At 45.9% G+C, this 25707-nt stretch overlaps 1 long non-coding RNA gene across 3 annotated transcripts; it reads right to left on the reverse strand.

The window, feature by feature from the left end:
* Positions 1 to 595: 595 nt before the first annotated feature.
* LOC113937795 lies at positions 596 to 25378 on the reverse strand. 3 transcript variants are annotated; one of them, XR_003524723.2, is made up of 6 exons: positions 25056 to 25378; positions 24825 to 24947; positions 24105 to 24302; positions 11088 to 11183; positions 6245 to 6430; positions 2347 to 2619 (listed from the first exon to the last, which is right to left on the reverse strand). It is a non-coding gene; the product is annotated as an uncharacterized LOC113937795 (long non-coding RNA). The 3 variants fall into 3 exon arrangements; XR_003524722.2 differs by having other exon boundaries at positions 11088 to 11205; XR_003524724.2 differs by lacking the exons at positions 2347 to 2619; positions 6245 to 6430 and adding an exon at positions 596 to 1026 and having other exon boundaries at positions 11088 to 11205.
* Between the last annotated feature and the right edge of the window lie 329 nt (positions 25379 to 25707).

Here is a 25707-nt window from a genome sequence, read left to right on the forward strand (position 1 = left end):
TTGGCCTGTGGGCCATGGTGTGCTGACCGCTGATATAATGAACTCCTTCTATATGGCTATTAAAGGATCAAATAGAATTATGTGTATTGACAAAGATGTCTATCAAGTTCTTTAAATATATGTATGTATGTATATTTTTAGGAAGGAGGAGGGCAAAATTACACATACACTTGTACAGGCCCAACAAAGAGTCTTAAAAGACACACACCCAACTGTTAACAGTCACACACAGAGTGACTGGGATTAAGGAAGTGGAAGGTTGGGGCAGGTGGGTATGCTTCCTTACCTTATTGCTTGAATGTTGTGCCCTGAGTGAGCCTTGGTTTTGTAATTAAAATAAAATTTGATTGTGCCGCCTGGGTGGCTCCATCTGTTAAGCCTCCAACTCTTGATTTCACCTCAGGTCATGATCTCAGGGTCCTGAGATTGAGCCCCTGTTGGGCTCTGTGCCGGGTGGGCAAGGAGCCTGCTTGAGATTCTCTCTCTCCCTCTTCTGCAGCCCCTCCCCCTGCTCTCTCTCTCTCAACATACATACATACATACGTAAATAAATAGGGACTTTTTTTAAGTTCAAATGAGTTTTACTGGTCTTACTCATAATGTGCATAAACTTGTATTCTACATAAAATGTAACAACTTCACAGTTGTAACAGCCACACAATCACCATTCCGCAGTGCTTCTAAGCTGCAGAATCTCATGGTTGTAAGTGGGAATCTAGATGGATCCATGGACAAAGGTGAGGCAGGTTTGGTGGAGATGCCAGGTCAGAGCCTTGGTTGGGAAGGATAAGGCTGAATCTGGAAGCCAGGGTCTGAGGCAGAGCTGGGGACAGACGCAGCAGGCTCAGCCCAGGCCTTCCCCTGGTCAGCAACCGCCTGTGTCGGGCTCCTTCCAGGTCTGAAGGGTCACAGGAATGGTCCGGCAGCTTCTGCTTTCCGGGTCATTAGATGCACTTTCACCTGGGCCAGGAGCTGAAGGTCGGTTGCAGACCAGCCCTGGGCCGGTGCGGGGAGGAGGTCCGTACCCTCACAAGTGGAACAAGAAGCAGACAAGTTAGTAGGTGAAGTGCACAGCTCTGGAATATGTGCGCCCAGAGGGGAGTGCAAGTGGGAGGGGATCTTTGTGCAATAGGTCACATCTGAGTCACATCTGAGTCACTCTGAGGTATGTATAGGAGTTCACCACATCAACCAAGGCAGGGCAGGAAATTCCAGGCAGACAGAAGAGCAGAGATGAAGGTTCAGAGATGGGAAATACTGTCAAAGTCACCCTAAGTAGTTTACGAACAGAGAAGAAGCCAAGAGATGGCACAGATCAGGAAGGGGAACCAGCAGAGGCCTGCAGGCAAGGGAGACAGGAAGTCACATCTGAGCTTTAGAAGATTTTCTGGCGGTCACGGGGAACGGGGGGAGAGCCCTCAATCATCTCTTGTCCAGGTGAAAAGTGACAGGAGCCTGGATTCAGCCCAGGAGTGGAATTTGACCATGCTGCCCCTCACCTCTGGGCCATTGTCTAAGCTGTCTCCTCTGCTTGCTATGTCCCCCTCCTCTCCTCTTGGTATGGCCTGTTCTCCTTTAGTCTTTAGATTTTTAAAGATTTTTTTGTTTTGTTTTGTTGTTGAGACAGAGAGAATGAGAAAGAGAGAGAGAGCACATGAGAGGGGGGAGGGTCAGAGGGAGAAGCAGACTCCCTGCCGAGCAGGGAGCCTGATGCGGGACTCGATCCCAGGACTCCAGGATCATGACCTGAGCCGAAGGCAGTTGCTTAACCAACTGAGCCACCCAGGCGCCCCAGTCTTTAGATTTTTAAAACTCAGGCGTCAACCCTTCCTCCCCAAGAAAAGTTCACAGACACCCCCACTCCACATTCTACTGCTCCCAGCTGGGTCAAGGACCTCTACTCTGGGCTTTCTGTCTCTGTGTGAATCCCATCGCTTTATGATTGTATTTCGGTTTCTGAATTATCAGTAGACGGTGATTTTCTTAGGATAGAAGTCAGGTCTCATTAATTTTTGGGTCTCCTCAGGGTGCCTGGGTGGCTCAGTGGGTTAAGTGTCTGCCTTCAGCTCAGGTCCTGTGGGATTGAGCCTCACACTGGGCTCCCTGTGGGGAGACTGCTTCTCCCTCTGCCTGCTGCTCGCCCTGCTTGTGCTGGCTCTCTTGCAAATAAATAAATAAAATCTTTAAAAAAAAATCTTTGGGTGTCCAAAACACTAGCATAAAACTTGGCATGAAGAAGGGGATTTGTAAATACCTGTGACTGAATGAATAAAGGACTGAATGAAAGGTGAAGAGTGGAGATGAGAGATATTGGGGAGGCTGAATCAGGATAACCTGTTGTTTTATTCGAGGCAAATTAATACCCAGAGACTGAGGTTGTCTTTGCTGCCATTTATTTAACATTGCAGTAATTTCACAAGCCAGTAGCATACAAACCAACCGTAGACTTAATCACGCCTATTGTTCCAGGCAAGAGGACCCGAAAAGAATCAAGTCCGAATTGAGTTAAGGTGTACCTTTGTAGGAATCGGTACCCAGGAGAGACGGCTTAGCCAACCAGAGAGCGGAAGTCCAGCTGCCAGCGCAGAAATAAGAGTCCCCTGTTGCTAGAGCTCGTTGCTAGGGAATGATGGCAGAGGTGTTTTTTTTTTTTTTTAAGATTTTATTTATTTATTTGAGAGAGAGAGAATGAGAGACAGAGAGCACGAGAGGGAAGAGGGTCAGAGGGAGAAGCAGACTCCCTGCTGAGCAGGGAGCCTGATGCGGGACTCGATCCCAGGACTCCAGGATCATGACCTGAGCCGAAGGCAGTCGCTTAACCAACTGAGCCACCCAGGCGCCCGATGGCACAGGTGTTGACCAAAAAGAGTCCCCTTTATTGCCCCAAGGTCTTCAGAGAGCTATTTAGATCAGTAAAGGGTTGCCTTGCCCAGACTGAACACTTGGATAGTCCTCCCAAACTCTCGGTATTTATAGTCTAAATGTCTCCTTGACATAGTTGCGTCTCTGTATGTTTTTACTGGGTTTTCTGGTTTGGAAGTAGGGGACGTCTGAACTGTTTTTACTTACAGTATTTCTGACACCCAGTGTATGGGGTTTTTCCCTCACACCAACCACTTCAATTCAATTCTGATACTATCCACCTGGAGTTAGTGTCCGATCACCCAGGGCAAAGGCTAGTTCCACCAGATGGCACCCCCAATGGCAAGTCCAGGTTCTCAAGGGTACCTGACCTACTGGCTATAAATTGGGGGCTTCCACAACCCCCTGTTCAGGTTCACTAATTTGCTCTATGGCTCACAGAACTCAGGGAAACACTTTGCTTAGATTTACCAGTTTATTATAAAGGATACAACTCAGGAACAGCCACAGGGAACAGGCGCATAGGACCAGGTTTTAGGGGGTGAAGAGGGGGTGCCATGAAGCTTCTCTGCCCTCTCTGGGTGCTTATCCTCCCAGCACCTCAATGTGCTCACCAATCCAGAAACTCTCTGAGCCCCATCCTGAAGCTTTCTAGAAACCCCCATCCACCAGGCAGCTCATTAGCATACAAAAGATAATCATCACTTTAGAGATCCCGAGGGTTTTAGCTGCTGTGTACCAGGAACCCCGGACAAAAATCACATATATATTTATCACAGGAAGTGATACTAATTTTAAGCAAGGCAGGAGATAGGGGAAGAAGAGAAGAGACAAGAAGGAAGATTGTTCAGTCATCTTTTGTGTAGTGACACAAAACAACAACGGTCATTTGTTATTACCTTTTGCGGCAGCGGGGGTCAACTGACCACCCGCAGTCCCGCTGCCAGGCCCAGCCGACAGGCCCCAGATCCTGGGCGTGGCTTTTGTCTGACCTGTCCCATGTCCCACACACCTGTCATATCTCAGTGTAGAGCAGAACGCCCCTCGCCGGCTTTCCTTAGTGGCTGTGGGCCACCCACGTATTCCAGGAATTCTCTCGCTTAATCTTTGCGAGAACCCTCTTAGAGATGCCCAGACCCCAGATGCTCAGGGCCTGAATGACCTTTCTCATGGGATCCGTTCTCTATACTTAGCGGGGCCACAGGGGAGGGCTCGTTCTTGCCTTGCACTGGAAGCCTGGCATGCATAGGTTTCAGCAAACAACGGAATTTATTGACTCACATAACTGAAAATTCCAGGGGCTGGATCTCACTTTAGCCATGGCTGGATAGAAATGTCAGGACCGTGATTTCAGTCTCTGATGATTTAGTCTCACTTTCTGGCCCTAGGCTCTATGCTCAGCGAGTTCTCCCTGCGTGGGGGCAAAAAGTGGTTGCAGCAGCTCCAGTCCATCCCTTTCCAGCCCAGTCAAGCCAGAAGGAGCAAGACTTTGATCTAGAAGGGCAGGCAACAGCCCTGAGAGTCACTGATGTGTGAGCAAACCATACTGGCTGTTTGCTGGCTCCTGAACCCATCTTTGAAGTCTGGGGCCAGCAGCAGGGTCTTCTGCTGGATAGGGAGGGATGTGGGGTCCCTGGGGGATAGAGGAAGTAACAAATGTTCACTATGGGTTGGGGGGGGGGGTCCAACACTCTGAAATCCCACCAGGGTGGAGCTCAGCCAGCCAGCACGGTGCCTGGCACTTCGATGCTCTCAGGAAATGCTACCACATTGCATGAAAATATGGTACCACTAAGCCACCACCTGGGACTCTGGCCTTATGGTCACCGTGGGCCCAAATGGTGGAGATGCCTGCTGGCTGAGTCAAGATACTCTAGAGGCCTGCAAGGCGCAGACTCTTTGTTTTCGAGATTTAATTGCTAATCTCCCTAGGGAAATACAGACAAAAAGGCAACCGGCCCCATCCCACCCCCGCTGCCCGCAGAAATGTCACAGAGAATCAAGTCTTTTAAGGTTGTTAGAGCCATAGTCCTTATTCCATAGTTTCCAATTCTTTTTCCTAGATGGAACCTAACCTACTAGCCCGATTTATTAATTTGTTCATTCATCTGATAAGCATTTATTGGTCACCTACTCTGGGCCAGACACTGGAGTTACAAGGGTGATTAAGGCCCAATCTTAGCTCTTGAGGCATTCATGGACCAGAGTAGGGGAGACAGACTGAACAAATAACTGTCCTGAATTTGATGATTATGAAAAATAAAGGTACAGAAGAAGAGCTTTGGAAGGAAGGGGCAGGCTTTTCCCCCTGGGGCCCCTTCCCCGTGCGGTTCCTTAGTACAGTGGGGTTGAAATCACCTCACTTCATGCCTGGTGCACTGCCCTGTATTGCAAATGAGAGGGTAAAGTTGGAGGAATTCTATGGAGGGGAATCTGGAAACAACTAGCAAAATATTTCCAGCATTTTGTCTTCTGTGAATGTACATTTCCGTGCACGTGTGCGGAATTACATACGTACGAGGTTTTTCACTGCAGCACTGTTGGTAATAACGAAGCCTGGAAATAACCTTGAGGCTTGACACTGATAAAAAAGATGGTGCAACCACACAAAGGAATACTATGCAACTAGAAAATCAACTCAATAGGTGCTGATCTGGAACAGTCTCCAAGACATACTGAGAAGTGAAAAAGTAAGCATCTGAGCTGTGTTCTAATACGCTGCCTTTTTCACACACAAAAAAAGAAGAAAATGATATATTTTGCTTGTACATATATAAACTAGCTCTGGAAGGAAACAACACAAGACACATAGTTCCTTTGGGGAGAGGACGTGCGTGTCTGAGGGATGATGAGAGGGAGACCTCGCCGTGTCTTTACCACTTTTTACTTTTTACTGTATTATCTGTTTGAAAGAAAGCACCCCTTGGGGCGCCTGGGTGGCTCAGTAAGTTAAGCATCTGCCTTTGACTCAGGTCATGATTCCAGGGTCCTGGGATGGAGTCCTGCATGGGGTTCCCTGCTCAGTGGGGAGCCTGCTTCTGCCTCTCCCTCTGCTGCTTCCCCTGCTTGTGTGCTCTCCCTGTCAAATAAATAAATAAAATCTTAAAAAAAAAAAAAAAGGGAAGAAAGCACCCCTCTCCCTATGCCTAGCTGAGAGCAGGAAGCAGGGTGGCAATTTGCTATCTCTGGGCAGGGTAGGCCTGGCTGATTTCATCTCGGTGATCCCGTTCTTCCCCCTCCCACCCCCAGAAAAGACATCTTTGGGCATCTTTCTTCACATCGACTTGGCACGAACTCTGAGCGCCGCCGAGAGCTGTTCCACCTAATATTAGCTTTCATTTCCTTTTCCACACCCTACGGAAGACGATGTGTTCTCACAAACCTCAGGTTTGGTGGGTGGAAGGTCCTGAGGCACCGAGTGGACAGTCCGGCTATGGGCACTTGACGCTTTTGTGCTTGCTGGAGGCAGCTGTTGGCAGCAAAGTTTGCCCCTTGTTCGGGGCTGTTCCAGCCATCAGCTCTTCCTGCTCCGCTGGGGAAAGTCCCCTCTGAAGCCACATGCTGCAAACTGAAACGAAAGTGTAACGGCCAACGGTCATCACCGCCAAGTGCCTCCTAAATCCTCCCTGAGGTCCAATTCCATAGGATGGCCAGGGCCCGGGGGGTGGGGGGGGGGGTTGCTGGAGGCGCCCAGCTCCAACACCTGCAGTTTTCTCCGTCTAGATTCATTTTCCCTCCAGGGAGGGGCTTTCGCCCTCGGCTCCTCCCTCCCCACCATGCCTTTTCTTTTCTGATTCTCACTTTAAATGGAGCTGAGAACTGCTGAACATTTTTTTTAAAGGCAAAAAGAAGCCATAAGGAGATCTCCTCTTTCTTTCTCTTTCAAACCAAAGAGAACGTTGGGGAGCAGACGCCCCCATTTCCCTTAGAAATCTTTAGTGGGGGACAGGGGTTTGCTTAGGGGCCAGGCAGGTAAAGTCAGTTAGACTGGCCACCTAGGAGTAAGGTAGTCATGGGGACAGGGGTGCTGGAGGAGCTGTGGGACCCGGGCCCTTTATACAGGAGGCAGTTGAGGCTCTGCTCCAGCCCATATTGGGGTACATGGGATTTTGTGCTTTTTGTTTTGTTTTGTTTTTTGTTTTTTGGGGGGTGAGAAGGCACAGGAGATTTTGATGTGAAATTCCATGCATCTTTAAAACACGGTGAGGGTCCCAATCCGGGGTAGGCCTCCTGTGCACAGACTTCTCTCCAGGAAAAAGGCTGCGGCTCTACAGGTTTTCTCCTCTGCCCCTTGGTCGGAAGCCTTCAAGGTGCTGGGACTGCCTGAGGTTGGTTGCATGATACATGACCTTCGTCTTAGTCTGCTGGGGCTGCTATAACAAAATACCATAGACTGGGTAGCTTATAAACAACAGAAATTCATCTCCCACCATGCTGGAGGCTGGGAAGTCCAAAATCATGGAGCAAGCAGATTCATCACCGGGTGAGGGCCTGCTTCTCGGTTCCTAGACAGCTGTGTTCTCTCTGTGTCTTCACATGGAGGAAGACACTAGGGGGGCTCTGTGGTGTCTCTTATAAATCACTTGTCCCATTCATAAGCCCAAAGGCCCGACCTCCCAATACCATCACCTTGGTGGGGGGTAGGATTTCAACCTATGAATTCTGTGGGACACAAACATTCAGACCATAGCGATCTAATACCAGAAAACTCCCCCCTGCCCCATGGAACCAAAGGCTGTTTGATCAATATGCCCTCTCAAGGAGAGGTCAGTCCTGGATTTGAATGGTTTTAATATTTGTTTTGGTTGTTTTTACTATTTAATCTGTGTTTCTACCATCTAGCATTTCAAAATCATTTTAATTGCTTAAGCCTTTTAGATTACTTAGAGATTTTTCTTTCCTATTTACTGTTTTTGGTTAACAGCTGTATTGAGACAGAATTCACATACTGTACAATCACTCATTTAGCTTGTACAATTCATGGCTTTTAGTATCTTCAGAGTTGTGCAACCATCACCACATTCAATTTTAGAACATTGTTTTGGTTGTTGTTTCCTTTTTCTTTTCTTTTTTTAGTAATCTCTATGCCCAAGGTGGAGCTCAAACTCACAACCCTGAGAGCAAGCGTTGCAAGCTCTACGGACTGAACCAGCCAGGCACTCCCAATTTAATTTAATTTGATTTTTAAGATTTTAGTTTTAAATAATTTCAAAACACAGCGTGGGGCTCAAACTTAAAACCCCAAGACGGAGCATCGCATGCCCTCCAGACTGAGCCAGCCACCTGCCCCACCCCCAATTTTAGAACATTTTCATCACTCCAAAAAGAAATCCGCCTAGCAGTGACTCTAAATTCACTCCCCAGGAGAAATGTTCCCGAGCCTCAGGCAGCCACTAACCTACTTTGTCTCCATGGATTTGTGTATGATGGTCATTTCATATGAATGGAATCATGCAATATAACGACTTTGTGTCTGTTTTTTTATTTAGCATGTTTTCAAGGCTCATCTATGGTGTGGCATGTATCTACTGTATGTATATTCAGTGCTCTAAATTTCTTTTTTTTTTAAATAAATTTCCCTTTAAGTACTGCTCTCAGTGCATCTCATATATTTTGATAAATTGCGTTTTCATTTAGTAAAAATATTTTACAATTTTAAGACTTATTTTGAGACTTCTTTGACCCATATGTTGTGAAGTGTGCTGTTTAATATATTCTTTTTTTTAAGATTTTATTTATTTATTTATTTATTTGAGAAAGAGACAGAGAGAGCATGAGCATAAGCAGGGGGAGTGGCAGATGGACAGGGAGAAGCTGACTCCCCACTGAGCAGGGAGCAGGAAGCAGGCTTGATCCCAGGACCCTGAGATCATGAACTGAGCCAAAGGCAGACACTTAACCAATTGAGCCACTCAGGTGTCCCTGTTTAATATATTCTTATATTAATACATCCATATAATGGTTATAATATATACTAATGTATCCAAATATTTGGGGATTTTCCAGTTACTTTTCTGCTATTGACTTCTAGTTTAATTTCATTTGGTCTGAGAGCAGACTTGGTACGATTTCTATTCTTTTAAATCAGCTGAAGTGTGTTTTACGGCCTAGAGACGGTCTATTTCGGGGAATGCTACCTGTGAATTCAAGAAGAATATGTAGTCTGCTATTGTTGGATGAAGTACTCTATAAATGTCAATTAGATCCAGCTAATTGATGGTGCTCTTTGGTTCAGCTATATCCTTATGATTTCCTGCCTGATGGATCTGTCCATCACCGAAGAGAGGGCTGAAGTCCGCACCAATGGATCTGTCTTTCTTAGTGCAGTTCCATGAGCTTTTGTCTCCTGTATTTTAATGCTCTGTTGTTACGTGCATACAGCTTAAGGATTGTCATATCCTCTTGGAGAATTGACCTCTTTATCTCTGATATTTTCCTGTTCTGAAGTCTGCTTTGTCTAAAATTAATATAGTGATTCCAGCATTCTCCTTTCTTCTGAGTAGTGTTCTTGTGGTATGTCTTTCTCCATCCTTTTATTTTTATTTTTTTTGAAGATCCAATCAGCTTTATTAAATAATTCATGAGTTGGGCAGCATCCCAGCTAGCAAGTAGAAGGGAGTTTCTCCATTCTTTCACTTTTCTTCTGTCCATGTCTTCCTATTTAAAGTGGATTTCTTGTACACAACATCTAACTGGGTCTCTTTAAATTCACTGTGACAGTTTCTGTTTTTTAGTTGGTGTATTTAGGCCATTCACATTTACATTGATTATTGATTTAGTTAGATGAGTAACTACCATGACACTTGTTCTTTTTTTCTTTTTTTATTGTGGTAAACCATACCTAACATAAAATTTACCATTTTAACCATTTTTTAAAAGATTTTATTTATTGGGCGCCTGGGTGGCTCAGTTGGTTGAGCAACTGCCTTTGGCTCAGGAGTCCCGGAATCGAGTCCCGCATCAGGCTCCCTGCTCAGCAGGGAGTCTGCTTCTCCTTCTGACCCTCTTCCCTCTCGTGCTATCTCTCATTCTCTCTCAAATAAATAAATAAAATCTTTAAAAAAAAAAAGATTTTATTTATTTATTTATTTCAGAGTTGGGGGTGGGGAGGAACAGAGGGAGAGGGACCAGCCGACTCAGTGCTGAGTGCAGAGCCTGGTGCCGGGTTAGATCCCACAACGCTGAGATCATGACCTGAGCTGAAATTAAGAGTCTTGGACACTTAACCGACTGAGCTACCCAGGTACCACCGCCCCCCGCCCCCCGCTGCCATTTTAACCATTTTTATGTGTACAGTTCAGTGGCATTAAGTAAACTCTCAATGTCATATAACCATCACCACTCTCTATTTACAGAAGTTTTCACAATTCCAAACAGAAAATCTGTACCCATTGAACAATAACTCCCCATTCCCCTCGCCCTTGCCCCAGGGAGGCTCTATTCTACTTTTTGTCTCTATGAATTTGCCTACTCTAGGTACCTTATAGAAATGGAATCATGCGGGGCGCCTGGGTGGCTCAGTCAGTTAAGCGTCTGCCTTCGGCTCAGGTCGTGATCTCAGGGTGCTGGGACTGAGCCCCACATCGGGCTCCCTGCTCCGCGGGGAGCCTGCTTCTCCCTCTGCCTCTGCCCCTTTCCCCTGCTCGTGCTCTCTCTTCTCTCAGGTAAGTAAAAAATCTTTAAAAAAAAATGGAATCATTATATTCATCCTTTTGTGTCTGGTTCACTTAGCATAATATTTTTAAGCGTCATCCATATTGTCGCATGCATCAGAATTTAATTCCTTTTTAAGGGTGAATAATAATCCATTACAGTGATATACACATTTTGTTTACACGTTCATCTGTCGACGGACATTTATTGTGTGGTAGAGATTGTTTCTACCTTTGGCAGTTGTGCATAAATGATGCTGCTAAGAACGTCCATGCACAGGTATCTAAGTCCCTGCTTTTCTTTTTCTTATCTTCCCTGCTTTTTCTGCCTTTTCTGGTTTTGAGTATTTAAGACATTTTTTTCTCCTCTTAGCATATCAGTTATATTTCTTGAAAAAACTCTTTTTAGTGCTTACCCTAGAGTTTGCTACAATACACCGAAGCCTACTTTTAAATCACTCTCCACCAGTTTGGAAGTATCATAAATAGTGCCAAATACACGGCTGCGATTATAACTTTGAACAATTATCTTAGATCAATTAAGAATAAGAAAAAAAAAACCCTTTATTTTACCTTCATTTATTTCTTCTCTAATACTCTTCTTTAGGTAGATCTGATTTTCTGATCTATATCATTTTCCTTCTCCCTGAAGGATTTCTTTTAACATTTCTTGTTAAGATGAAGGGCAGGCCTGTAAATGACAAATTCTCTCAGAAGGGGACAAAACCATCGGCCAGGGTGACAATTGCGAGGATCAGCAAATGCAAATATTCCATTCCAAATATTACAATCAACTAAGGAAATATCTGGGGCGCCTGGGTGGCTCAGTTGGTTAAGCGACTGCCTTCGGCTCAGGTCATGATCCTGGAGTCCGGGATCAAGTCCCGTCATTGGGCTCCCTGCTCAGCAGGGAGTCTGCTTCTCCCTCTGACCCTCCCCCCTCTCATGCTCTCTCTCTATCTCATTCTCTCTCAAATAAATAAATAAAATCTTTAAAAAAATAAAAAAAAATTAAGGAACTCTCTGAGCCCTGTAGCATCTTCTCCTCTTGTAAGCAGCGTGGGAGAGGTCCCGGGCCCAGTTCTTTCCTCACAAGGCCTTCAGACCTGCTTGCTGTCTGCCTCCTGGTGGTGCTCAGCAGTAAGGGCAATACCGAGGACCCACGTGCCTGTGCTTGGGACACATACAGGACTTTACCCACTCAATTCAGGCTCGTGTTGAGATGTGCCCAATACAAGTGTGTGAGTGTGGGTGGAAAGGCAGCTTTGGGAAGGAGGAGAACAGACCCCCAGGAGACCCAGCTGAAGCCCTGAAGGCTTCACTGACACCTTCTTTGGGGTGCAGGGAGCTGCTGGTATAGGGCAGCACACTGGAAGATAAGAGGCCCCTGCAGAGCCCACACTTAATTCTGAAGTGGAGTCGAAGCAGGAGGAAGCTTCGTGAAGACTGTGAACAACGGCGGTCGGGAACTCAGGATCCTCCATGCCACACCCTGCCACCAATGGGGGTTTGTAGGACTCAGGCTCAAGGGCAAATCTCAGCATTCCTGGGCCCTCTCTGTCCCCCAGTGGTCAAATCAAAAGGGGACACCAAGTAGAACTTGGGATCTCATTCCTCTGAGTGCCTCTCGGGGCATCTGACCCACAGGAGTCACTCATACCAAACGAGGGGATGAGAAGCTACTCAGCACTCCTCAAGGAACACACACACATACCTGGTGTGGGAGACAGTACCAGAGCCAAGGTGGGACCCCACACAGCCATGAGTGCAGGACTGGTTTGGCTAGGTTTGCGAGAGCCCGGGAGGAAGGCATTAGCTATGCTGGAACATGGAAAGGATCCCCTTTGAGCCTGGTCTCCAAGGGAGAGCAGGTTCCTGCCAGGAGGGAGGGAAGGGCATTCAGACAGAGGAATAACATTAGAGGGGTATGTGTGACTGGGGAACAGAGGGGAGGTCAGTTGTGGCAGAGAGGGAATGTTTTGTTTTGTTTTTAAGGATTTTATTTATTTATTTGGGAGAGAAAGAGCATGAGTGTCGGGGGGTGGATGACACAGGGAGAGGGAGAAGCAGGCTCCCACTGAGCAGGGAGCCCAATCTCAGGACCCTGGGATCAAGACCCAAGCTGAAGGCAGTTGTTTAACGGACTGAGCCACCCAGGTGCCCAAGCGAGAATGTGGGGGATGTTTTGAATTTGTTGTTTCTGGTCTGATGTGATAGGTACTCCACTACTCTCCGGCTTTTTTCTCTGATGCTCAAGATCATGGGACAGAGAACAAAAATACAAGGTGTCCAGTTCTCTGTGTTGCAGAAATTGCACCAGATGGCACTCTTTCCCCCTTCTAAGGTCTCTGGTGTTTGGCACCTGGGCGGCCACCTGGAACTACTTTAAGGGCTGTCCGCAGGCTGGTGGTTTGAGTGCCTGCATGGGGGAGATCTGGTATCCCTCTAAAACATCCAGTGCTTTCCTGAGAGGAGACAGAGTCAAAGAGAATGAAATCCATGAGCCAGGGAGGAAGGGGTGATATATATATATATATATGTATATGTATATATATTTTTTTAAGATTTTATTTGTCAGGGAGAGAGAGCACAAGCAGGGGGAGTGGCAGGCCTAGGGAGAAGCAGGCTTTCCCGCTGAGCAGGGAGCCCGAGCGGGGCTCGCTCCAGGCCCCCTGGGATCATGCCCTGAGCCGAAGGCAGACGCTTAAACCGCTTCTGCCCCACAGCTGATTCTGATCACCCATAGCCTCATTTTCTCACCACATGGGTGATGTTGGCTCAAGAATTGCTGAGTCATCAGACCCTCTCGTGATGCTTAAACTGTAAAATAACAACCCGGCGCATCCCACTTGCCTGGACCTGCCCTGGATCAGCCTAAGCCCTCCTGGCTTGGGGAGGCCATGGACTAGCCTGAGGTCCTGGTGGGCCAGACTCCAGCAGGAGAGGTTCTGGAAAGAGTCCCCTCTGCACCCTGAGCCTAGTGGGCAGAAGAGGGGGAATCTCCTCCAGGAAGAGCTGGGCATTAGTGATAGGAACAGTGTTGGCCCAAGAGCTAGTCATCTGTCTTGTTTCTACCATTAGAAGGGCCTCTAGAATTTTTTTTTTTTTTAAGGGGCTGGGGCACCAAATCTAGTCGGAAGAGGGGGAACTGTGGGGTGGGAATGAGGGAGGTACCTACAGATCTGCTTTGTGCCTAATAAGGACACTGCTTTTGCAGTTTAATAAAGCAGCAATATTTTCTAGAGATGTCTTTATTGCATTTACATGAAGATATATAGGTGTTTATTTTATTTATGATGTTGATGTAGATTATAGTGGGAATTACTCCGTTTCACTGTTAAATAATATGTTGGCTCTTAGTGTGAACCAGATGGTTTTATATTCTATTAAGTAATTCACCTATTATTAGTTTACCAAGAACTTTAAGAAATTAGATAGAGCTGTTGAAATTCATAAAAACAGATTTTGGGGCTCATATCAAGATAAATACACGTTTTTCTTTTTGCCAATTAATGGGCTGAATTATGACAATAGATTTCCCGACACTGAAATATCTTGGCATTGTTGTAACAAACTTTAATTAACAGCATTATAGCAGTACTATTTAATGTACTTCCTGATTAAATTTGCTAGTATGTATTTTATTTAGGAATTTTACAATAATATTCATAGGATTTTGTTTTCAGGATCTTTTTGGCTTTGCAAATGTATTGTAGACATATGTCCTTTTCTAGCTACTGAAACAAATTTGAGGTGTTGAAGTTATTGCTTTCTTGCAGCTTTGAAAGAAATCATCTGTGAAACCATCTGGGCCTGGCACTCTGCTAAGTTATAACTATGTGCGAAGTGTGTGCGTGTGTGCACAGCGCGCGCCCATGATGTTATTACCGGTGCATAAAAGCATGTGGATGTTTTAAAATAATGATTGCCATTATTAAACAAACACTCTGTTTACTGTTTTCTGACTTGAATTTTACCTTGTTTGATATTAACACCCTAAGTTTGCCTTTCTGAAAACTGATGTACCTTTCTTGAAAAAATATGATTGAAAATGGTTTTGACACTGTCTGAGAGTCCTTCACAAGGATTTCTTTAAAGATTTTATTTATTAATTTATTTGGGGGGGTCTGCGGGGGAGGGAGGAGCAGAGGGAGAGGGAGGGGGGAAAAATCTCAAACCAACTCCATGTGGGGCAGGGGCTAGATCTCGTGTCCCGAGCCTTGAAACCTAGAGTTTGGCACTTAACCAACTGAGCCACCCAGGTGCTCCCTTCACAAGGATTTTTTTTTTAAAGATTTAAAAAAAAATGTATTTATTTGAGATAGAGAGTGAGCAAGAGAAAGAGCAGGAGCAGGGTGGAGGGGCAGAGGGAGAGAGAGAGAAGCCGACTCCCCGCTGAGCAGGGAGCCTGCACAGGGCTCCATCCCAGGACCCTAAGATCATGACCTGAGCCAGAAGGTGGATGCTTAACTGACTGAGCACCCAGGCAACCCCCCCCCCACAAGGATTTTTTAAAACATTTATATTTATAGTAAAAAACAACAACAACAAAAAACAACCTCTCTAGTCTTATTTCTCTTATCTTGAATTATGCTCTCTTTTAAAATAATGCTTCCTTGGGGCGCCTGGGTGGCTCAATTGGTTGGGCTGCTGTCTTCGGCTCAGGTCATGATCGGCAGGGTCCTGGGTTGGAGCCCCACATCGGGCTCCTTGTTCGGCAGGGAGCCTGCTTCTCCCTCTCCCTCTGCTCTCTTCCCTGCTTGTGTTCTCTCTCTCTTAAGTAAATAAGTAAATAAATCTTTAAAATAAATAAATAAAGCAAAGCTTCCTTGTTTAGTCTTTTGTTTTCTTAACAAGTTGTTTCTTTGTTTTTCTTAGGGTTTTTTTTTTTTTTTTTTGTATTACATAGAATTGAGCTCTGTTGCATATAGCAGAAACCCCCCAAAATTCAGTGACTTGAATATCAGAGGTTTTTTTCATCTTCCTCATAAAGAAGTCTGGAAGTAGGCAACCCAAGCCTGATATAGATAGAGGTTCTGAGGTTGGTGCTCAGAACTGAGGCTCCTCCAGTTTTCTGCTCCACTATCCCTCAATAGTTGTTTCTTTTTTAAAAAAATTTTTATTGTTATGTTAATCACCATACATTACATCATTAGTTTTTGAGGTAGTGTTCCATGATTCATGGTCCTCATATAGTTTCTTTTTTTTAAAGATTTTATTTATTCATTTGAGAGAGCGAGAATGAGAAAGAGAGCACATGAGAGGGGGGAGGGTCAGAGGGAGAAGCAGACTCCCTGCTGAGCAGGGAGCCCGATGCGGGACTGGATTCCGGGACTCCAGGACCATGACCTGAGCCGAAGGCAGTCGCTTAACAACAGGCGCCCCCCTCATATAGTTTCTATCTTTAGGGTCCTTTCCTGGCCCTAGGTCAGGGTGGGAACCTGACTTCTGCATTCTGTGTTCCTTGCTGGAGACAATGCCTATGAGGATGAAATCACAATTCAGCCTCAAGCACTGTGCTGGTTAATTTTTTTTTTTTAAAGATTGGATTTACTTACTTGTCAGAGAAAGAGAGAGAGAGAGCGCACAAGCAGGGGGAGCGGCTGGCAGGTAGAGGGAGAAGCAGGGAGCCCGACACAGGACTCGATCCCAGGACCCCGGGATCATGACCTGAGCCGAAGGCAGACGCTTAACGACTGAGCCACCCAGGCGTCCCTCTGTGCTGGTTAATTTTATATATCACCTTGGCTAGACTTTGGTGTCCAATTATTTGGTCAAACACAGTCTGTTGCTGTGGAAGTATTTGGTATGTGATTAACATTTACAATCAGCTGACTTGAAATAAAAGAGATCACCCTCCATAATATGGGAAGGCCTTAAGAGCAAAAATTGAGGCTTCCTGATAGGAAGGAATTTTTTTTTTTTTTGTAAAGATTTTGTTTATTTAATTTGACAGAGAGAGAGAGACAGCGAGAGAGGGAACATAAGCAGGGGGAGTGGGGAGAGGGAGAAGCAGGCTTCCCGCTGAGCAGAGAGCCCGATGTGGGGCTTGATCCAGGACCCTGGGATCATGACCTGAGCTGAAGGCAGACGCTTAGTGACTGAGCCACCCAGCGGCCCCAAGGATAGGAAGGAATTCTGTCTTAAGATTGTAACAAGGAAGAACTGCTTGAGTTTCTAGCCTGCTGACCTGCTGTATAGATTTTGATCTTGCTAGCCCCTACAATTGTGTGAACCCAATTCCTTAAAAATATCTTTTTCTCTCTCTGTATGTACACCACACGTATATACATGGGTGGTGTATGTATGTGTATGTGTGAGTGTGTGTCTGTGTGTCTGTGTGTCTTTAATCTCAGAACCCTTGCCCCAGCCCTGATTTTTTGGTAAGAACATTGGGAATAAGGGCCATGATGACAAAGAAGTTAGGTGTTCTCTACCAGTTCAAGTTTATCTACACCAAGGTAAGACTCATGTAGTCCCCAGGGGCTAAGAGGTTAATATGGAGGCTTTATATGCTAGTTTAGTACACGACTGTGGTGAACAATGATGAGTCTGGGTGCTTAATATCCATTTACCCTGTTCTTAATAATAGTCCTTAATTTTCATTTATCTACTCGAATTTTGTAGCTTTGTATGGTGACAGATGGTAACAAGGCTGATTGTGGTGATCATTTCACAGTGTATGCAAATATAAAATCATTATGTTGTACACTTGAAACTAATATAATGTCGTATGTCAGATTATACAAGAAATCTACTCCATGTCTACTTGATGTTCTTGTGATTCTAGTGAGCTGACCCATCCCCTAACAACAGGCATAGCATATGACCTAGGTTTAAACCAAACTGTGTCCTGGCCAGTGTGATCGGGCCAGGGAGGGGCACCTGACCTAGTTCTGACAGGTTAAAGTTAGGTCCAGGCTTTCTTGTTGAACTGGATGAAGAGACATTCTCTCTTTTCTGCTGTTCTCACACCTCGCGGGAATGTAGTCTTCGGGCTGCAGCAGCTGTATGGTCACAATGAGTGGGGAGGCCAGGCCGAGAAGGAAGATGCAGAATGGAAAGATGGAGAGAGAGGAACCAGGTCCCTGTGACATCATTTGACTATTTCCATCAGCCACACCCGAAGCAAAACCTACTCCCTGGATCTCTCGCTTACATGAGTAAATAAATCCTTTTTTTGCTTAAGACCGGTCAGATACGATTTTTTTAAATCAAAAAATCAAAGAATCCACATGGTACGATTCTGCACTCTCCAGTTTTTTTGTTTTTCCTAAGAACAAGCCAGATCAAATAACCCGGCATCTGAGTAGCAGGAAAGAAAATAAGGGACAGCTTGGCATGAGATAACATTTGGACAAAAAAGTGACTCAAAGAACAGGTCTTTTTAGTTACTGATGCCTCCGATGAAGGTCTTGGCACTGCACTGATGCAAGAGTGGGAGCTTTTTTGAGCAGAATTGCCTTCCTAGAGAATAGGATTTCTCCACAATGTAGAAAAATCTTAGCTGTGGGGTGGGTGCTTGACAACTGTGGATAGCATTCATGGGGCCAATGGGTTTTTTTTTTTTTTAATCTTCTAATTAATAGCCAAGTTCGTCTGATCTTACTGACTTCTATGAAACACATCAATTTAACATTACAGAGATAGACGTGAATGCCACAGACATGGACATTCAGAGTAAAGGCTGAATAACGCCAGGACTGAATCAATAGGGCCATCTCTTCATCTTAAGGGCTCAGCTTCCGAATTTCACTGGAGAGGTTAAGAATTAAGCTTGGTACCCATTTAGTTTTTAAACCAGAATACAGTGTCCCATGATCCTGTATTTTGTCATTAAACCAGGGTACCTGTTTATCTTACCTGTGAGGGAATGAGGTCCAGGAGAATCCACTTCCGTTTATCCTGAGCAACTACCTAGCCTGGGACTCAGTACTTAGCAGATGCTTAATAAATTGTGGTTGAGTAAGTGGAGAAAGCAACGGATCAGTGAATAGGCGGTAGCTTCTCCACTGGGGCTGGCCCTACCTCGCATGATGATTCTGGCCGACCTGCTGCTTTTTCCCACCACGAGCTTCCATCCAGCCTCCCACCAGTGGCAGCTTCCAGGGTTAGCCTGATGTGGGTTCACCCTGCCCTTCCCCGGGCTCAGTGCCAGAAACACCCACTTTATCACGGCCTCATTTTATTGTCTCTCTGTACAATGTGTTGGCCATAAAACTAATTTATGATACTGACTTGGGAACTGTGGAGTCTCTCTCCAAAGCAGTACCGTGTCTCCCACTGTGCTTTCTGGAAGTACCCTGCTTATCAAGTTCCCCCTCTGGAACTTGAGACACACAAATGAAGTCACACACACCAGTTAAAGTTTCTGTTTGTCTGTCAGAGTACAACTTCTGTAATTGCCCCAACACCTGAGGTCTTGCCAGTTCTCCCTCTGCAAAGTGTTTTGTATCTGTTCTGATTTTCTATCCCCACAGCCAGTGGTGTGCTGGAGCCAAATGGCACCGACTTGCAAAGATCCAACTGTTACATTTTCAGAAGGCAGCAAGCTGATGGTTAAACTCTTGACAGCTTAAAATTGGCAATATTACACCATAGAAATCAGCATATGCTATGGATCAGCTCTTACCTACCTCCACCCTGACTGAGAGCTGGTTGGTAAACATTGACCAGCATGGCACCGTGGATGAACCAGCCTTTTCCTAACTTCGGTCCTCATTACTTCTTTTTTTTTTTTTTTTAAGATTTTATTTATTTATTTATTGAGAGCGAGAATGAGAGAGAGAGAGAGAGAGAGAGAGAGAGCATGAGAGGGGGGAGGGTCAGAGGGAGAAGCAGACTCTCTGCTGAGCAGGGAGCCTGATGCAGGACTCGATCCCGGGACCTCCGGGATCATGACCTGAGCGAAGGCAGTCGCTTAACCAACTGAGCCACCCAGGCGCCCTCATTACTTCTTGCCTGGACAGTTACAATATCCTCATAACCAGCATCTCTGCACCCAGACTTCCCATTGCAAAGGATCATTGTAGAAGACTTTTGACTGCAAGTAAGGAAACCTAACTACAGATTTCTTAAGTATAAGAAACATGTATTATTTCACATAACAAAATATTTGAAGATAAGGCACTTCAAGAAACCCTGGCATCTCAAGAGCTCATTATGTACACAGATTCTTTTTATTTTTCCACTTTGCCACTGTCAACGTGTTGCACTTCCCTTGATGGCTTCAAGAGAACTGTCATGGTTTGAGAAGGTAGCACATACTCACACCATGGCGGGCAATGTTTTTTATGTCCTTCTTAAGGAGCAATTCAGTCTTCTCAGAAGTCCCCGAGGCTTCCTCAGGGGTCCTTGACCAGAATTGCAACCCATATCTAGTCTTTTTTTTTTTTTTCAACCCATGTCTATTCTTAAGTCAATCACTGCGAGGGTAATAATAAAATTACCACGATTGGGCGAGACCGCTAATTTCCAACTGTTTAGAACCAGCATCCCCTTTTGCATCAAATATTTTATAACACTCCTCCTTCCTGAAATGGAAATCAAAGATAATGTAATCTACCCTCACATACTTTAAAAACAAATCAATACAAGCCCTTATTGGAATATAGAGGTGGAATAAAGGAATAGAATTTATAAAAAATTATATATATGCATTTCAATATATATGGTAAATTGTATTATCATGACTCCCAGGTATTTCCTGCCTTCCCTGTAACAGAATTATACATACCAACTGATAGCATGTGACTTGCTGTGCCTCACCCAATTGATGCCAGGCAGGCTTGCTTTATGATTTGCTTTGGTCAATGGAACGTGAATGAAAGTACCACAGCTGAGAAGAGCTTGAAAAGCCATTGCATGGCTCTCCATTCCTCTTTTTTTTTTTTCAGGGATAGTGACAGAGATAGCGAGAGAGAGCACAAGTAGGGAGGAGCGGGACAAGCAGGCTCCCAGCTGAGCTGGGAGCCTGATGCGGGGCTTGATCCCAGGAACCTGGAATCGTGACCTGAGCCGAAGGCAGACGTTTAATGACTGAGCCACCTAGGAGTCCCTCTTCTTTCCTTCTGCCGTGACAAGATCTCCCAGGCAGGGGCTACTCCTTTGGCTTGACTCCCAGAATAAAGATGGTGCAACAGGCGCAGAGTTTCAACTGATGTATATGTGGATAAGAATACAATTTGTTGTTGTAAGCCATTGAAATTTTTGGAGTTTGTTACTGCAGTATGACCTATCAAAAGCTACTAATACAATATGGCATAGTAATATTCTACAGCTAAAGATGCAATCTGTACTTTGTCTGCACATACACACACAGCCTTACGTGAATCTAGCAGCTTCAAACGTGCACTGATACAATCGCGTTGTATCAACAATTCAAAAGCCAAGAAAATATCACTATCAGTGCCATGAACTCTTGGGAAAGCTCTGAGTTAAAAAAACAAAAAGGGCATCCCTCAATTTACATTTACAGGCTAGTTGCATTCTTGGAAAATGCAATGTATACTAAATTTGTGCAGAATTTGTCTTTGCTAGATTTACATAATTATAAGGAGATATTTCATCGATACAAAAGTGTAGTTATTCATTTAACAAGTCCAATTAGATAAAGTTCAAAAGTAGGCAAAATGTAGACATGCTGTTAGAAGTTCGGATAGGTAGATGACTATCCTAGGCACCAGGGTGTGTTCAGTTTGTGAAGATTCATCAAGCTGCACACTCATTTTTAAATTTATTTTTCGAGCTGTATACTTGTGACCTGTGCATTTTCTATGCATGTTATACAATAATAAAGAGTCTTTAAAGAAAGTCATGAAGTGGATGCCTGGGTGTCTCAGTCAATTAAGCGTCTGCCTTCAGCTCAGGTCATGATCCCAGGGTCTTGGGATTGAGTCCTGCATTGGGCTCCCTGCTCAGTGGGGAGTCTGCTTTAATCAGGATTAAAAATATTGAGGTGCCTGGGCGGCTCAATCAGCCTCTGCCACTCTGTCAAATAAATAAATAAAATCTTAAAAAAAAAAAGTCATGCAGGGCACAGCACAAATCTTTGATGTGTGGAATTGTCCCATGCCTTCCTGGATGTCTACTATTCCTGACCCATTTATGAACTGTCAATAGTGTTCCCTAATCATGATAGCCAAACTGCAACCAAACACCCTCAGAAATTTCTATAATGCTCGGCCCCTGGGTGTCTTGTGTTTATACTCATCAAACTTTGCTCCTGGGGCTGGCCCCTTGAAGCTCGTCACCTGCTTCATATCTAAATAAAATTGGGCTGCCATGTGCCATGAAGAAGGCAGGGTAGGAGGGGATGAGGAATGGGTCATGGTGGTGGTGGTGGTGATGGTGGTTGGATAGATAATTGTTCGTGTCGGTCCCAACATCCTTCACATGCTATCAAATACATCTCAGATCACTTTGTCCCAGCCTCCGAAATCTGCAGTGGCTCTTAACTGTCTACAGGATAAAAAACTCAATGTACCTTTCTAGGCTAATTGTGAGGCTTCTGTTTTCACTGAACCATTCCCTCTCCCTCCTCAAGGTCTTCAAATGCTTTTTTTCCCCCACGAAGCAGCCTCCTATCCAGAGTTCCCACTCCTTCGTACACCTTCTCTCTAGCATTTACTTCATTCTTTGTTGGCTCCCATCTTGTGGCGCTTCCACAGGCCTAGTACAGTGATAGACACTTGCTGGATGCTCAGAAAGGCATGCTGAATTAAACTGAACACGAACACAGCCTCTGTATTTCACAGACAACAGCAGTCCAATATCTAAAATCTTTTAACTGATTGAGACCCACCGTTGCTGTCTGGATAATATACAGCTTTCCATCAATAGCCTCGATTGTGAATCACCTGTATTTCCCCTCCTTGTAATAGGAATGTATCCTGAACCGGGCTCTGGTAGGAAAATGAAGATGTTTGGCTTTCTTGCACCACGGTAACTTGCACATACCCATCATGCATGGGCTCTGCAATGCCCAATAGAACCAACATTAAGACGGTGGTGGGGCCTGGTAGCGGCATGGCTTTAGTGTAGACAAGATGGAGTAGGTGAGGCCTGGTGATATTTCAGCTATAACTCAATAAGTATTTACTGAGTATGCATTATGTGCTGGCTACTGTGTATTATGTGCTGGCTTCAATTAATAAGAATCATTCTCTATTCAGTCTAGCCAAGAAGTGATGTACGTGTCCAGGTGCTGGCAGAGAGGTGCAGATAGGAGCTGAGAAGAGAAAGATGGAAATCCACGAGGGCTAATCAGAGAAAGCGGTGATCGGTAGGGCCTTGTAGGATGGCTAACGTTTGACTAATTAGAAGAGACAGAGGGTCACTCAAAGTGGGGAAAATATTCAAGGGGGCTTATACAATTCTCAGCTCTCTTCTCTGAATTAATAGTATATGGCCTTAAAATCTGGGAATCCTTAGCTCTTCATAGGATTAAAAAAATTGGGGCGCCTGGGTGGCTCAGTCAGTTAAGTGTCTGCCTTTGGCTCAGGTCATGATCCCTGGGTCCTGGGATTGAGCCCCACAGCGAGCCCCACATCGGGCTCCCTGCTCGGCAGGGAGCCTGCTTCTCCCTCTCCCTCTGCCTGCCGCTCTGCCTACTTGTGCGCGCGTGCTCTCTCTGTCAAATAAATAATCTTTAAAAAAAAAATCTTTTCATTTTAGCTTCAGAGCAAGCCTCATTTGTGATTAGACTAGTAATTGGTCCCTGAATTCTCAGAAAGGGGGGAAAGGGTATAAACCAGCAATTCACTATAATTCTCCCAAGGGTGTCGGTACTCCCCTGTGGCAAGGGATAGAAAAGAGAGCATAAGAGGGCCTGGGGTGCCTCAGTGCTCTCTGGTATTCCAACTCCAGGTTCTGGGGCTGTCCTCACTGTGATTTCCCCATGATCCCAGGGGATCGATCACTGGGAGAAAGGAGGGAACTAGGAAGGTGGGCCTCTCTGCCAATACTCGGCCTTTCTGGTCGTAACATTCAGGCCTCAGGATGTCTAGATGTGTGTGCCAGTGTGCAGCTGGGGAGCCCAGATGGGTGGGGGAAGGCAGCCTTACCTTATAAACTGATGTGGTGTAAGACTTCTGAAACGGTAAGTGACCTCCCTCTCCTAACTGCATTTCCTTTCCCCACCTTGCCCTGGCCCCATCCAATCAGCTCATCGTCTTAGAGCGGAAAAGCAAAAGTGCCCTAAGGCTCCTCTTGATTTGTGTCTTAAATTCGTAGGAAGAGCAAGGCTGTCAGGAGCACTGCATAACCTCAGAATAGGAAGGACTTCTTGGGGAGGGGGTGAGAGAGTCATGGGAATCTTCTGAGAGTAAGGGCGCCCTAGGAGACGGGGTTCTGGAACTGCTCTCCAGGGTGAGCCCGCTGGGGTCAGGGAGTCTGTGGGACCCACAGGAAGGCAGCATGCGATTTGCATCCCAGATAGGGCCCCAGAAGAGGTTGGGGCCAAAGAGGCCTTAGGTGTGGCTGCCTAGTCAGGATTCATCGTGCCCATGAGGGGCACCCACGGAGCTCCCAAGGTGGAGGGTGCTTGGGGTGGGGTGGGGGTGGGGAAGGAGGCACCCTTCAGCAACCAACCTTGTAACAGTTGCCAAGTCCTTCCGATCAGCCTCCTCCATCTCCTGCCTCCTCACCCATCTCCTTGCTGCGTGCTCACTCCACTCCAGCTGCTTGTTCTTCCTCAGATGGTCCAGCACACTCTTACCTTAAGGCCCGTGCATTTGCATTCCCCGTCCTGGAACCTCCTGTCTTACCCAGAGGCCTCCCTTGACTGCCCTATTGAAAACTGCAGTGGTGCTTCCGCTCCCTCCCCAGCCTTTTCCTCCAGAGCCCTTCTCACCAGTAGACCCAGTGTGTTCCTGCTGGGAGGCAGCAGAGATTTCTTCTGTTCCCTCTTCTTTAACCTCCCAACAAGAGACCCCAACAGGGTCAATTATGCTCAAGTGGTAAAGACTCATGAAATCTCACGAAACGTTTGACACAGCAGATGTTCCAAACCTTGGGCTATGGAGTCCCCAAAAGCACACCCCTCGTCCCAAATTCTGGCTCCAGTACTCACTGGCTGTGTGACTTTAGCAAATCCCTAGTCTCTTTGACCTTAGCTTTCCCCATCTGTAAAATGGGTAATTATACTGCTTTAATAGTTTCTGAGAACTAAAAATCCTAACACAACGTGTGGCTCGCAGCACTCAGTAAAGGTTAGTGTCCTTCCCTCCCCCACCCCAGGTAGGGAGGCTAATGTTTCTCTTCCTTAACCCCCCACCCTGACAACCCCAGCCCCACCCCAGGTACACTTACCCTCCATAGCCCAGGTCTGTCAAGTCACTCCTTTGTGCAAAATGGGCAGTGGCTCCCTCAGCCTAGGTGTCCCTGCTCTGGTCTGCTGTGGCGGCCTGTCTCACCCACCAGGATTTTAAGTTCCTGTGGACAGGAATCACACCTCATTCAAATTACTTGCCCTCACCCAGTATCCAGCCTCTTACGGGCAGACAAAAATGTGGGACAAAGCGCTAAGCAATGTCTCCTCACCTTCCTTTTTAGAAAACTTCACCCCTGGAATCATAAGCCAGTTTCTTTTGTTCCAAAATGCCCTGCAGCCTCCCCACCTCCCAGCCACTACTCCTCTCTGGGTTGGTCCCCCTCTCCTCAGGGGTCTAGAGGGTGTGACCCTGCGGGGGCTGGCTGCCAGCCGAGCCCTCCCTCCACACACCCACTCTTCCTGCTGCTCCCAGCGCCAGAGGCTGCTCAGCCCAGCACTCCCTCTAACGGCTAGCTTTTGTGGAAGGTTCTGCACTAGGGTTGGAAGACAAAAAGCTAGGCTGTCCCCTCCAGCGCTGATGTTCCTGCTGTGGTTTCCCCTGGATCCCGCCTTTGTTTTAAGTTCCAAGAAAGCCTCCAGGAGACTTTTGTGACCTCACCCAATTTCCAACATTCCGGATTTAGTCTCTTACCCCTTTCTTCTCAGACTTTAAATCACTGTTCTTTCCGGGTGTGAATCAGAACTATGAGGCCAGAAAAACAGTGGGACGGTAAAAGCTTACGAAAAACAAATCCTGCTCCCTTGGAAAAGCATTTTTCCCAAAGAGCTTCCAGGAATGAGAAAGTGAGGTTACATCTTACATGAAGTGCATGAAAAGCAAGAGCTAAGCAGCTAATAATAGCCCACAAAATTTCATGGAGA

The sequence above is a fragment of the Zalophus californianus genome, chromosome 8, assembly GCF_009762305.2.
Source record: "Zalophus californianus isolate mZalCal1 chromosome 8, mZalCal1.pri.v2, whole genome shotgun sequence".
Lineage (NCBI taxonomy): Eukaryota > Metazoa > Chordata > Mammalia > Carnivora > Otariidae > Zalophus > Zalophus californianus.